The sequence below is a fragment of the Taudactylus pleione genome, unplaced genomic scaffold, assembly GCF_031769625.1.
Source record: "Taudactylus pleione unplaced genomic scaffold, aTauple2 ptg000652l, whole genome shotgun sequence".
Lineage (NCBI taxonomy): Eukaryota > Metazoa > Chordata > Amphibia > Anura > Myobatrachidae > Taudactylus > Taudactylus pleione.
This window is the reverse complement of record NW_028285054.1, coordinates 1,061,653-1,072,118: the sequence shown is the minus strand read 5'-3', so window position 1 is coordinate 1,072,118 and position 10,466 is coordinate 1,061,653.

Here is a 10,466-nt window from a genome sequence, read left to right as displayed (position 1 = left end):
AAGCTTGGGTAGTATGCCTTAGGAGCTACTGGCTTCCCTTGTCCATTTCTCCAGAGCCCAGAGGACTCTTGCTCACGTCCCTTGGATCTCCAGCTTGCCTTTTCCTGATGGGTACACACACTTTGATATTCAACCAGTTTCTGCATGTCAATCGTTTCAAATACCAACACTTTATCCATTTGATTAAGTTTTAAACCTGCTGCCCATTTGGCAGCTTCATCAGCCCTGTTGTTACCCAATGATACTGGATCATCTTCACAGGTGTGGGCTTTACACTTAATGACAGCTACTGTCTTGGGTAGCTGTATTGCCGTCAACAGTCGTTTTATGTGATGTGCATGTGCGATTGGTGTGCCTGCTGCCGTTAGAAAATTTCTTAGACGCCATAGGGCCCCAAAATCGTGCACCACCCCAAAAGCGTACCTGGAGTCTGTGTAAATATTGGCCGTTTTTCCTTCGGCCAACTCACACGCTCTCCTTAGTGCCACGAGTTCCGCCACCTGCGCTGAATGGGGTGGACCGAGTGGTTCGGCCACTATAACGTCCTTGTCATCAACCACAACATAACCTGTACATAACTCACCTGTATCAGTCTGTCTATGGCAACTCCCATCCGTGTAAAACGTTAAGTCTGCATTTTCTAACGGTGTGTCATGAATGTCAGGCCTAGCTGTAAAATTTTGATTTAAATACTCCATACAGTCATGCCTATTAATTCCTGTACCAAACTAACCTTCTACTACTGGTAACGATTCACCTTTACCTTCCACCCTTTGTGCATCATGAGGCACACTTGGTAAATATGTAGCAGGGTTTAAAGTATTACACCTCTTTATAGTAATGTTGGTCGGTGCAATTAACGCTAGTTCCCATTTAGTGAACCTAGCGGAGGAAACGTGTCTGGTCTGGGCCGAATTTAAAAGGGCAGAAACAGCATGTGGTGTATGTACAGTCATGTCATGGCCTAACACTACATCCTCACTCTTTTCCACTAAGAGTGCGGTTGCAGCTACGCTCCTTAAACACGTTGGGAGTGCTCTTGCCACAGCGTCCAACTGGGCACTGTAGTATGCTACTGGTCTATTGGCATCACCATGTGTGAGAACTCCTGCCGCACAACTAGCAGCCTCCGTACAAAATAAATCAAAGGGTTTCCCATAGTCTGGAATCCCCAATGCAGGTGCTCTTATCAGACTGTCCTTAAGATTAAGGAAGGCTTGCTCTGACTCTTCAGAGTGCAAGACACGGTCTGGTTTTGTGGAAGATACTAACTCCTGCAGTGGTAAAGCCAGAATGGAAAAACCGGGTATCCATGACCTGCAATACCCACACATGCCCAAGAAGGTACGGATCTGGTGCTGGTTCTGCGGTAGTGTCATGGTCTGTATGGCGTGGATTCTGTCCGCTGTCAGATGTCGGAGGCCTTGGGTAAGACAGTGTCCCAAGTATTTAACCCTGGTCTGGCACGGCTGTAACTTGTCCTTAGCAACCTTATGCCCTGTGTGCGAGAGGTGAAGCAACAAAAGTTTAGTATCATTTAAACATGACATAAACGAATCAGAGCATAACAACAAATCGTCTACATATTGGATTAGTACCGATCCATTGGCAGGTTGAAAAGACTGTAAACAATCATGTAAGGCCTGGGAGAAGATACTGGGGCTGTCAATGAAGCCCTGGGGTAGTCGTGTCCATGTGTACTGTACGCCTTTGTATGTGAAGGCAAATAGGTATTGGCAATCAGGATGAAGGGGGACGGAGAAGAAAGCGGAGCATAAATCTATTACCGTGAAATGGGTTGCGGTTGATGGGATTTGCATAAGGATGACAGCTGGGTTAGGCACTACGGGAAATTGACTTTCTACCACCTTATTAACCCCTCTAAGGTCCTGTACCAGCCTGTACCCCCTCCCACCACTCTTTCACAGGGAAGATGGGACTGTTGGCTACACTGGCTGTACGGACTAAAATTCCCTGCTGTAGTAAACGCTCAATTATGGGGTGAACCCCTAACTCCACTTCTGGCTTTAATGGGTATTGGGGAATTTTAGGAGCGTGTCTACCGTTTTTCAGGTTTACCATGACTGGAGCTACATTTGCCATTAACCCAGTGTCCTGTCCATCCTTAGAACAAATACCTAGTTTCCTTTGGACTAACATTTCATCTACCTGAGCTGAACCCTTGTCTGATGTTATGGTGTGCAGCATTAACCTTTGGGGAGTGTCTAGCACAGCCCTTACCTCGTGTGCAAACCTTCCTGGGACATCCATAAATATCCCGTCAGGGGTACAATAGATAATACATCCCATTTTGCACAATATATCTCTTCCCAGGAGATTAGTAGGGGCTGTTGCTGCCAGGAGGAAAGAATGCCTGGCATGCAAAGGCCCAATGGTAACCTCCGTGGGTTTGGTTAAAGGGTAATGCTGTACGCTACCTGTTACACCCATTGCTGGTACTGTCTGGTTTGTTATCTGTAGATTTTCAAGAGATTTTCAAACAGACCTGGTCGCCCCTGTGTCTACTAGGAAGGAACGTTCAGTACCAGCTACATTAACCTTTATTACCGGCTCTTCCCTAGTACCTCCCGTTATCCTGACTGCCTGCAGACTACAGGTATGGCCTAACCCCTATAGTTGGCTATCTTCCCCCAGCAAGACATTTGCAGCAACTATGTGGGCAGGATTTATCTGGTAGTTCTTATGGTTACGAGATGCATCAATACATTGCTGCATGTGGGGTTCCTGAATTATGACTCTACAGTCCTTCCTAAAGTGTCCTACTTGGTTACAGTTAAAACATTTCTTAGCTGATCTGTTGGGGAAATTTTGTTGGAAGTCCGGGAGGAGGGGATTTTGAGTGTGGGTATGATGGTTTTGGGTATGTGTGAAGAGTGTGTTGTGGTATGTGTGAGGGAATTGTATGAGTTGGGCCTGCGCAGGATGGTAGGTGTTTAAGACTTGTAACTGTGCAGGTGGATATGTGTCTGTTGGCTGTAAGTGCATATCTTCTAGAGCTCGAATGCTAACAGCCATCAATTTCTCGCTCTGAGCTTCACGTTTCCTGGTGATATTTTTGTCATGGTCTATTGCAGTTTCCCTGAGCGCGTCAACTGTTATCCCTCTCCAACCAGGGTGTGAGGTCTGAACTCTGTCTTTCAAACTGTCTTTTAGACCGTCCTTTAGAACAGTGATGACCATTCCCCGGTAGTGCGTGCTATCCTTAATGTTTTCGATCCCAGTGTACTGAGTGATCGTCTGCAGCCCACGATTAAAGTAATCTTCTGCAGGTTCACTTTCCTTTTGTTTAATGGAGAAGATTTTACTCCAATTAACAACTAACGGGAAAAATATGGCTAGTTGGGCAACTATACGGGCAATGCAATCCTGATTACCTTGATCAGTTAAGGGGATGTCTGCATCCAGAGTACATGCTGTGATAAACTTTTTCACATCTGTACCTTCTGGGAGACATGCTCTTAACACCACTCGCCAATCCTTGTTGGTTGGCTCATGGGCATTGCCTAGATTCTTTATGAAACGCTGACATTTTGCCAGATGTTTCTTGGGGTCAGGAAATTCAGACATAATGGAATGTAGTTCCGCCCGTGTCCAAGGACAGTGCATCGCTACTTCCCTTGTGGGTACGGCACCATTCGCATCTGCGTTCCCATTAGGGACAATAATTGTCCTTACAGGGTGGATGCCTCCCACCTCTATACCTTTAAGCCTATTACTGCAGCGAACGGTATTAGTAACCTCCGCTATTGAAACAGTTGGTTCGAATACTTCCTGCACCCTTATTAAAGGAGCCTCCCCCACCATGGGTTCTACTAGGGCCTCCCCCCCTCTTGATGCCATAGGGGCAGCTACTTGTACTTGCTGGGAAGGGACATTTAATAACTGCACAGCATGGGATACAGCAGACATTGCTACAGGATCACTTTCTGCATCATAGACATTTTCCAAATATTCACTCAGGACCGGGTACAACTTACTTGGTCCAGTTACAACATTTTTATAGTTTTTGTTATGTGGTAATGTATCATCACCGCCCACCACATAAGGTGGCGGGGGTGCGCAAGCGAGATTCGCAATACCTTTGGCAACGCTACCGTGCCGCAAGTTTGCATTTCCCTGTGATGCGTACGCTACGCTGTGTAGCGTTGCGTGCGCATCACCCCTAGGCATGCACGTGGCTCCACGCGGTGCCCCATGCACGCCATTAACCCATGTACGACTCTCATTCAGCCAGAGTTTCAAAGAATCATCATACTCCACTCTTTTCTTTAGGGATTTCACTCTACATATGTGATCCCTAAGGTTATTTAAAATCTCCATATTAAAGCTTCCAATCTTTGGGAAAGGTTTCTCTTACTCGTCATCTTAACCCACACAGCACAGTGCGTCATTGCGTACGCACCATATTTAGTGTACATTATATGAAGAGCCGACCCGGTCGGACCTTGCATACACAGCGCATCGTCTACCATCCCTGTTGACTGTTTTGCGCCCATTTTGCGAAAAAAAACAACAACAATGATGAGACCGGTGGAAGAATTAACCGATAGGCTGCCTCCACGCACCTATTCTACAGTTAGCTAATATCTAAAAATAGGGAACACAGCAATACCTACTAAGGCAAGCACAGTACCACCTATAATAGGGAACACAGGAGTTATCTAGCTATAGATAAAACCACAGTAACCACCTATTGTCCTTTTGTCCCCGCAACCAGCCTCAGTCAGAGATGCCACACTCGTATGGTCTGGTCGCAACACTCAAAGGCCCTAACTGACCGATGAATATTACAACTACACTGGAAGCTATATTTTATCGTTAACTCTCTTTAACGATAGGAGACCAGGAGGATCCCCTCTGCCAGTATACCTGTTATGTATACCCTATATTTATTACCTAAAATAGGGACCACGAAGGCACAACCTATTTCACAATCTCAATCATACACCTTACACACTTCTATATTGTGGCCAAATAACAAAAATAAAAAAAAATACCTTTCTTTTGATTAATAGCCTTTTGGAGATTACAGCCCTATCAATATGACGTATTTCAGTCTTGATGATTTATTTGAATTCTAACAGAAATGCTAGTCACATGCTTCACTTGCTATTGTGCGCTCGGTTACAAACAATTAGATGTAATCACTACACATGGCAGGAAGTGGCCGTACATCCGGTCGCACGCACTATGCTGCGACTGTTTGCACATGGTGTACACTAAAACCTTTGTGGCGTTATTGTGCGATCGGTTGCGCATGCAATGCGCGGCCGTTCTACAACAACGTGGGCAAGCACAAATCTCTCTCCACTATCCCAGATTCTAATCAGCCCTCTCTGAATTCGCAAACTGCGAGTCTCCGTCTCTGAACAAAAATAGGAACGCAGGAAAAAAAATCTGCGGGCGCCTTTCCAGTCTTTTGTTCCAAGACGAGGGGAGCAGTTCAAAAACACAGTGATGGGTGATATCCATCCCGGATGAGCCCCCATTTATTGATACCGTTTGAACAGCATCGATATTAGAGAGATTTGATTGCACAGACCAGATTGCCCATACCTCCCATTTCAATATAAAATAACTTTGTCACACAGAAACAGTTTGCAGTTCCAACACACACAAAGGTACTATATTGTAAAAAGGGTATAATCAGCCTTAATCTATACAATGCAGCTATATACAGGATAAAGACAAAGATACAATTACCAATATTTCGCCATGCGGTCTGGATCCTAGACTAACAGCTGTCCATCAGGATTGCTGTGTGTTTCTTTAGGGTCAGGCAGGGAAAAAAGGAAGCAAAGAAAAGGGGCTGGGATCCAGACTGCATGGCAATTTATAGGTGTACAATTACCTTTGAACATAAGCTGAATACTCAGAGGGGTTCCCTATTGGCCCTTTATTACTGAGTCACAATGGTTGTTGCTACTCATTTGTTAGTAAATGGTTGACGTCACTGGAGGTTGAACTGTTAGAAAATCCCTTTGTACTAACATTTGGCATGCAAATCTACAGGGGAGGTGTACAGTGATTTATACAGTATAGAGTATAATTCTTGGCAGGTCTTCATAACTCGATAGTGATCCCTTCCATATTCATTCTGTTGGTTTCATATTCCTGTTGAGACAGAGGGAAATCGGTAGATACTACTCATGACCCATTTATTTTATTCCTAATCCCAGATATATAACTGCTATTTAACATGTAACATTCACTGCATACCTTTAAAACACATAGCATTGTGCGTATCTCAGTCAGTTTAGGGTTAAATGGGATATAAGTTTATTGTAAGGAAAGGCTGCTGTCCGTCGGGGTAAGGTTTCCGACAATAATACTTAAAAGCTGGCTATGCGATTGAAACGCAAAACAGTATTTAAACAGTATTTCTGTACTAACTTTGTGTTTATGTAATGTAAAAATGGCGCTTAACTGTTGTGAGCACAGAAGCATGGCTCGCCATTCACAATATGACGAGTTGCAGGGGCATGGGATGCGTGTGCATGTATAGCGAGCATGTGCAATTGCGCGTGCGCAAATGCGGCGGGAGCCTGTGTTCGCATAAAATGGCCGTGGACGATCAAATCGTCCAATGGATGTCGTGTTGCGATTCGTGCGCAATTAAGCGATCGCAACCAATTTATACGGGTTCGACAGTATTCAAACGTGCCATAGTCAGATATTTGATATTGGGTTGGTTCTGTTAGGTAGAACTGGCACTTCATTGGGGCAGGTCACACACAGAAAGGGAAGGCATTTTCCCAATTGACCAAGCCCTAGCATAACAGTTGTAGAGGATTAGATAGTGTTTACTGTAGGAATTGTTTTAGGGCAAGGGGTGCTTCCAGCAATAGGACTGTCAGAATAAAATGGGCATAAACTGTGAAGGAGGTAGAGGTCCTGTGAAACGTGTAACAATTTTTATGCAGTTTATCACCTGTACCAGACAATACAGACACGTGTATTAATAACATACTACAAATCTTCAATCAACTATTTTGAAGAAGTGGTATAGATTATTCAATTGGGTGACCTTGCGCCAGAAAGGTATTGTTTGCATTTAAACTCAAGGCTGGTCAGCTAAAAAATATGTATTTGTGTTCTGAAAGCACATTGCCACCATTTGTAAAATTCGGGACCTGTACGTGAAATATTGGTTTATAGCACAGGTTCTCTAACTTGGTCCTCAGGACCCCAAACAGTGCATGTTTTCCATGTCTCCTCATAGAATCGCAAGTTGAATAATTGGCTCCACCTGTCTGTAAGTAATTAATACACCTGTGTACCTGCCAGGAGACTTTGAAAACATGAACTGTCTGGGTTCCTGAGGACTGAGTTTGGGAACCACTGGCCTTTAGCAACTCTAGATCACAGGTTCTCAAACTCTGTCCTCAGGACCCCAAACAGTGCATGTTTTCCAGATCTCACAGAATCACAAGTGAAATAATTAGCTCTGCGGGTCTTTTAAAATATGTCAGTGAGTAATGATTACACCTGTGCACCTGCTGGGTGACCTGGAAAACGTGACCTGTGTGGGGTCCTGAGGGCAGAGTTTGAGAACCTCTGCTCTAGATTGAGGACAGAAATAAGTTATGGCATAACTTGCTACAGCACTTGACCCCTAAAACTCTCTCAACACTTCACCTTTCCTCCAGTTTAGTAACCTACAGAAGCATATTTGGGGTGAGGTTCTCATTGTACAACTCTTTACAACTTACGTTACATTACACGCAAGTGAAGCACATTAATTTCGAGGTATCTGAAGTTATTTCTGCAATTAACATCTTGTCATATATTCCGCCTCTGAGGCACATTTGGTTATTTTGCTGATGAGTGATTGCTGGTAATTATGCATGCTGAGTTCCAAATGAGACAATTCAAGCAAGAGGTTTAGACAAATAAAAATTGTGTCAGTATTTAACTAGGGTTGATTTAAAGGGTCATCAGTCCCTTGGGTAGTGACAACTGAAAAGAACAAGGAACGAGACATACGAAGAGGACTTCAGATCTGTAGAGACTTCAAGCATCCCGGGTGAGCTCTTTATTTCACATTGTCTTGTATTTTGTTCCATGTGGAGCAAAGTCACAAGGCATGTGCTGCCAAACTGCTGCAGGCATAGGGGATCAGTGATCCCTAAAATGAAACGCGTGGTGTATGCTCGAATAGCAGTTACTGTATATACATGGCAGTGACAAAAGAAATGCTTGAAAGCATTGCACTATGAAATGTGAAAAGCTCTTTAATAATACAAATTTGAGTAAACTCTTTAAATTTGTAATTGGCAAAAATAATAAATGTGCATTTAAAAACCAGATAAAAAAAAAAATGACCAAACTTCCAACCATGGGTGTTTCTATAATGTGGCAACCTGAGGTCGCTGTAGCTGGCAATAAAATACATATAGTTAGTACCAAATATGTAAGCCTAAAATCAGGCACGATTTCAATCAAATTATTAAATTATGATTTAAATCAAAACAACCTACAACTGTTGCCTAGAAAGAGTTAGACGTGTAGGTGGGGGCAGTTTTTTTTTTCTGTTTTTTTTGGGGGGGGGGTTAGCTCAGCTGGCGAGATGCAGTAAAGTAATGCAAGGACTTGTAACAAAAAAATGTACTTCAGATTCTGATGATGATGGAAATCTTAATTCAAGAAGCGAAGGTACTACTGCTCATGGAAATGAATCTGTAGCTGCTGTTGGCGTGAAGTCTCATCATTCAACTTCCACCCCTGCACCATCCTGCTCTTCTGATGTGGAAATGTGCAGCCCACTTTCTTCACCAAGGCTTTCTAGTGGACGAAAAGCCACAAAAGCAACAACACTTGAAGACTTTGTACTGAAAACTACCAAATCAGAAAAAGAAGCTCTTGACCTGCAATGTGCTTGGTACATCTATGCAACAAATTCACCATTTAAATGTGTTCAACACCCAGAGATTAAGTTTGTGAAGATACTTCGCCCAGGATACAAGCCACCCAACCGCAATGATGTAGATGGAAAGTTGCTTGATGAGGTGTGTCGGTCTGTTCAAGAAGAAAGCAAGGAAAAGTGGAAAGGAAAGACTGTGTGTATGGCTATTGATGGCTAGAGCAACGTGCATAATGAGCCAATTATTTGTTCGGTTACTTCAGACGCTTGTTAGTACTTAGTAGAGAGTATTGACACATCAGGCCATAGTCATATTGCAGAGTACTGAAGTGAACTTGCAGCCAAAAGTATTAAATTGTGTGAATAATCTTTTGAGTGTTCTGTGAAGAGCTTTGTGACTGATAATGCTGCCAATATGGTAAGGATAAAAGCAGACCTGAAAGAAACTGATGACCTGGATATTATTGCACATGGATGTTCTTCACACTTAATGAATCTTGTTGCACACGACCTCAACATTCCAGGAGTTAAGGAACATATTGCTTTTAGAATGTAAGCTCTTACGAGCAGGGCCCTCTACCCTCTTGTGCTGCTCCCTACTTTAGTTTAATCTATTTCTTACTCTCCACTAGGGCACCGAACACTTGGTTGCTTATGCTCTGTTGCTTATCTGGGTGTTATGGTTGCTAATGTAGCAATATATATTATCCTGGTCCTGTATTGTATAGTTCTGTAAGTTGCTTGTCAACAACTTGTTTATTGTAAGGCGCTGCAGAACATTTGTGGCGCCATGTAAGTAAATGATGATGATAATAATTGCTATTATTAAGCACCTCAGAAATGTCCATTATTCAGCAGCTAAATACAAAGAAGCAGGTAGGAAACGGCTTTTACTACTAAGTGACGTACGCTGGAATACTATGGCAGACTGGTTGGAGTCCTTTCTGAAAAACTGGCCCATTCTTGTTCGAGTATGTGACGAACACAAAGATGATATCCCACAAGACATTATTAACAAAGTTAATAACTTTGGTATTAAGCGGAGTGCTGAAGATTATTTGGCTCGACTGAAGCTTGTAGCTGTAGCCCTGGATCGTGAACAAAGACGCAACTGCACAATCAGTGAGGTCGTACAAGTGTGGAAGAATCTGTTTGATCTTGAAGAGAGTGGACACCAAGGCAAGAGCTAAAATTGCACTCACAGATGCCCACTTGCTGGCTAATCTAGTTGATCCTAGGTACAGGGGAAAGAAAGCTTAGTCCTGCTGAAATTGAGACTGCTATAGAGTTTGCTCATGCCAATAATCATCCAATTATGCCAATCATCATCAACTTTCGTGCATCCATGAAACCATTTGCACCATACATGTTTGAAGTGGACACTTTACGCCAAGTATCTCCTCTAGCCTGGTGGATGACGTACGCAGCTCAACGTCAGTTAGACACTTCTGTAGTAAATCTTCTGAAGCAGATGTTCACCGCAGTTTCATCAAGTGCAGGAATTGAATGGATTTTTTTCAACGTACGGTTTCATACAACCCAAAACACACAACAGATTGGGAAATGAAAAAGCAGCTAAGCT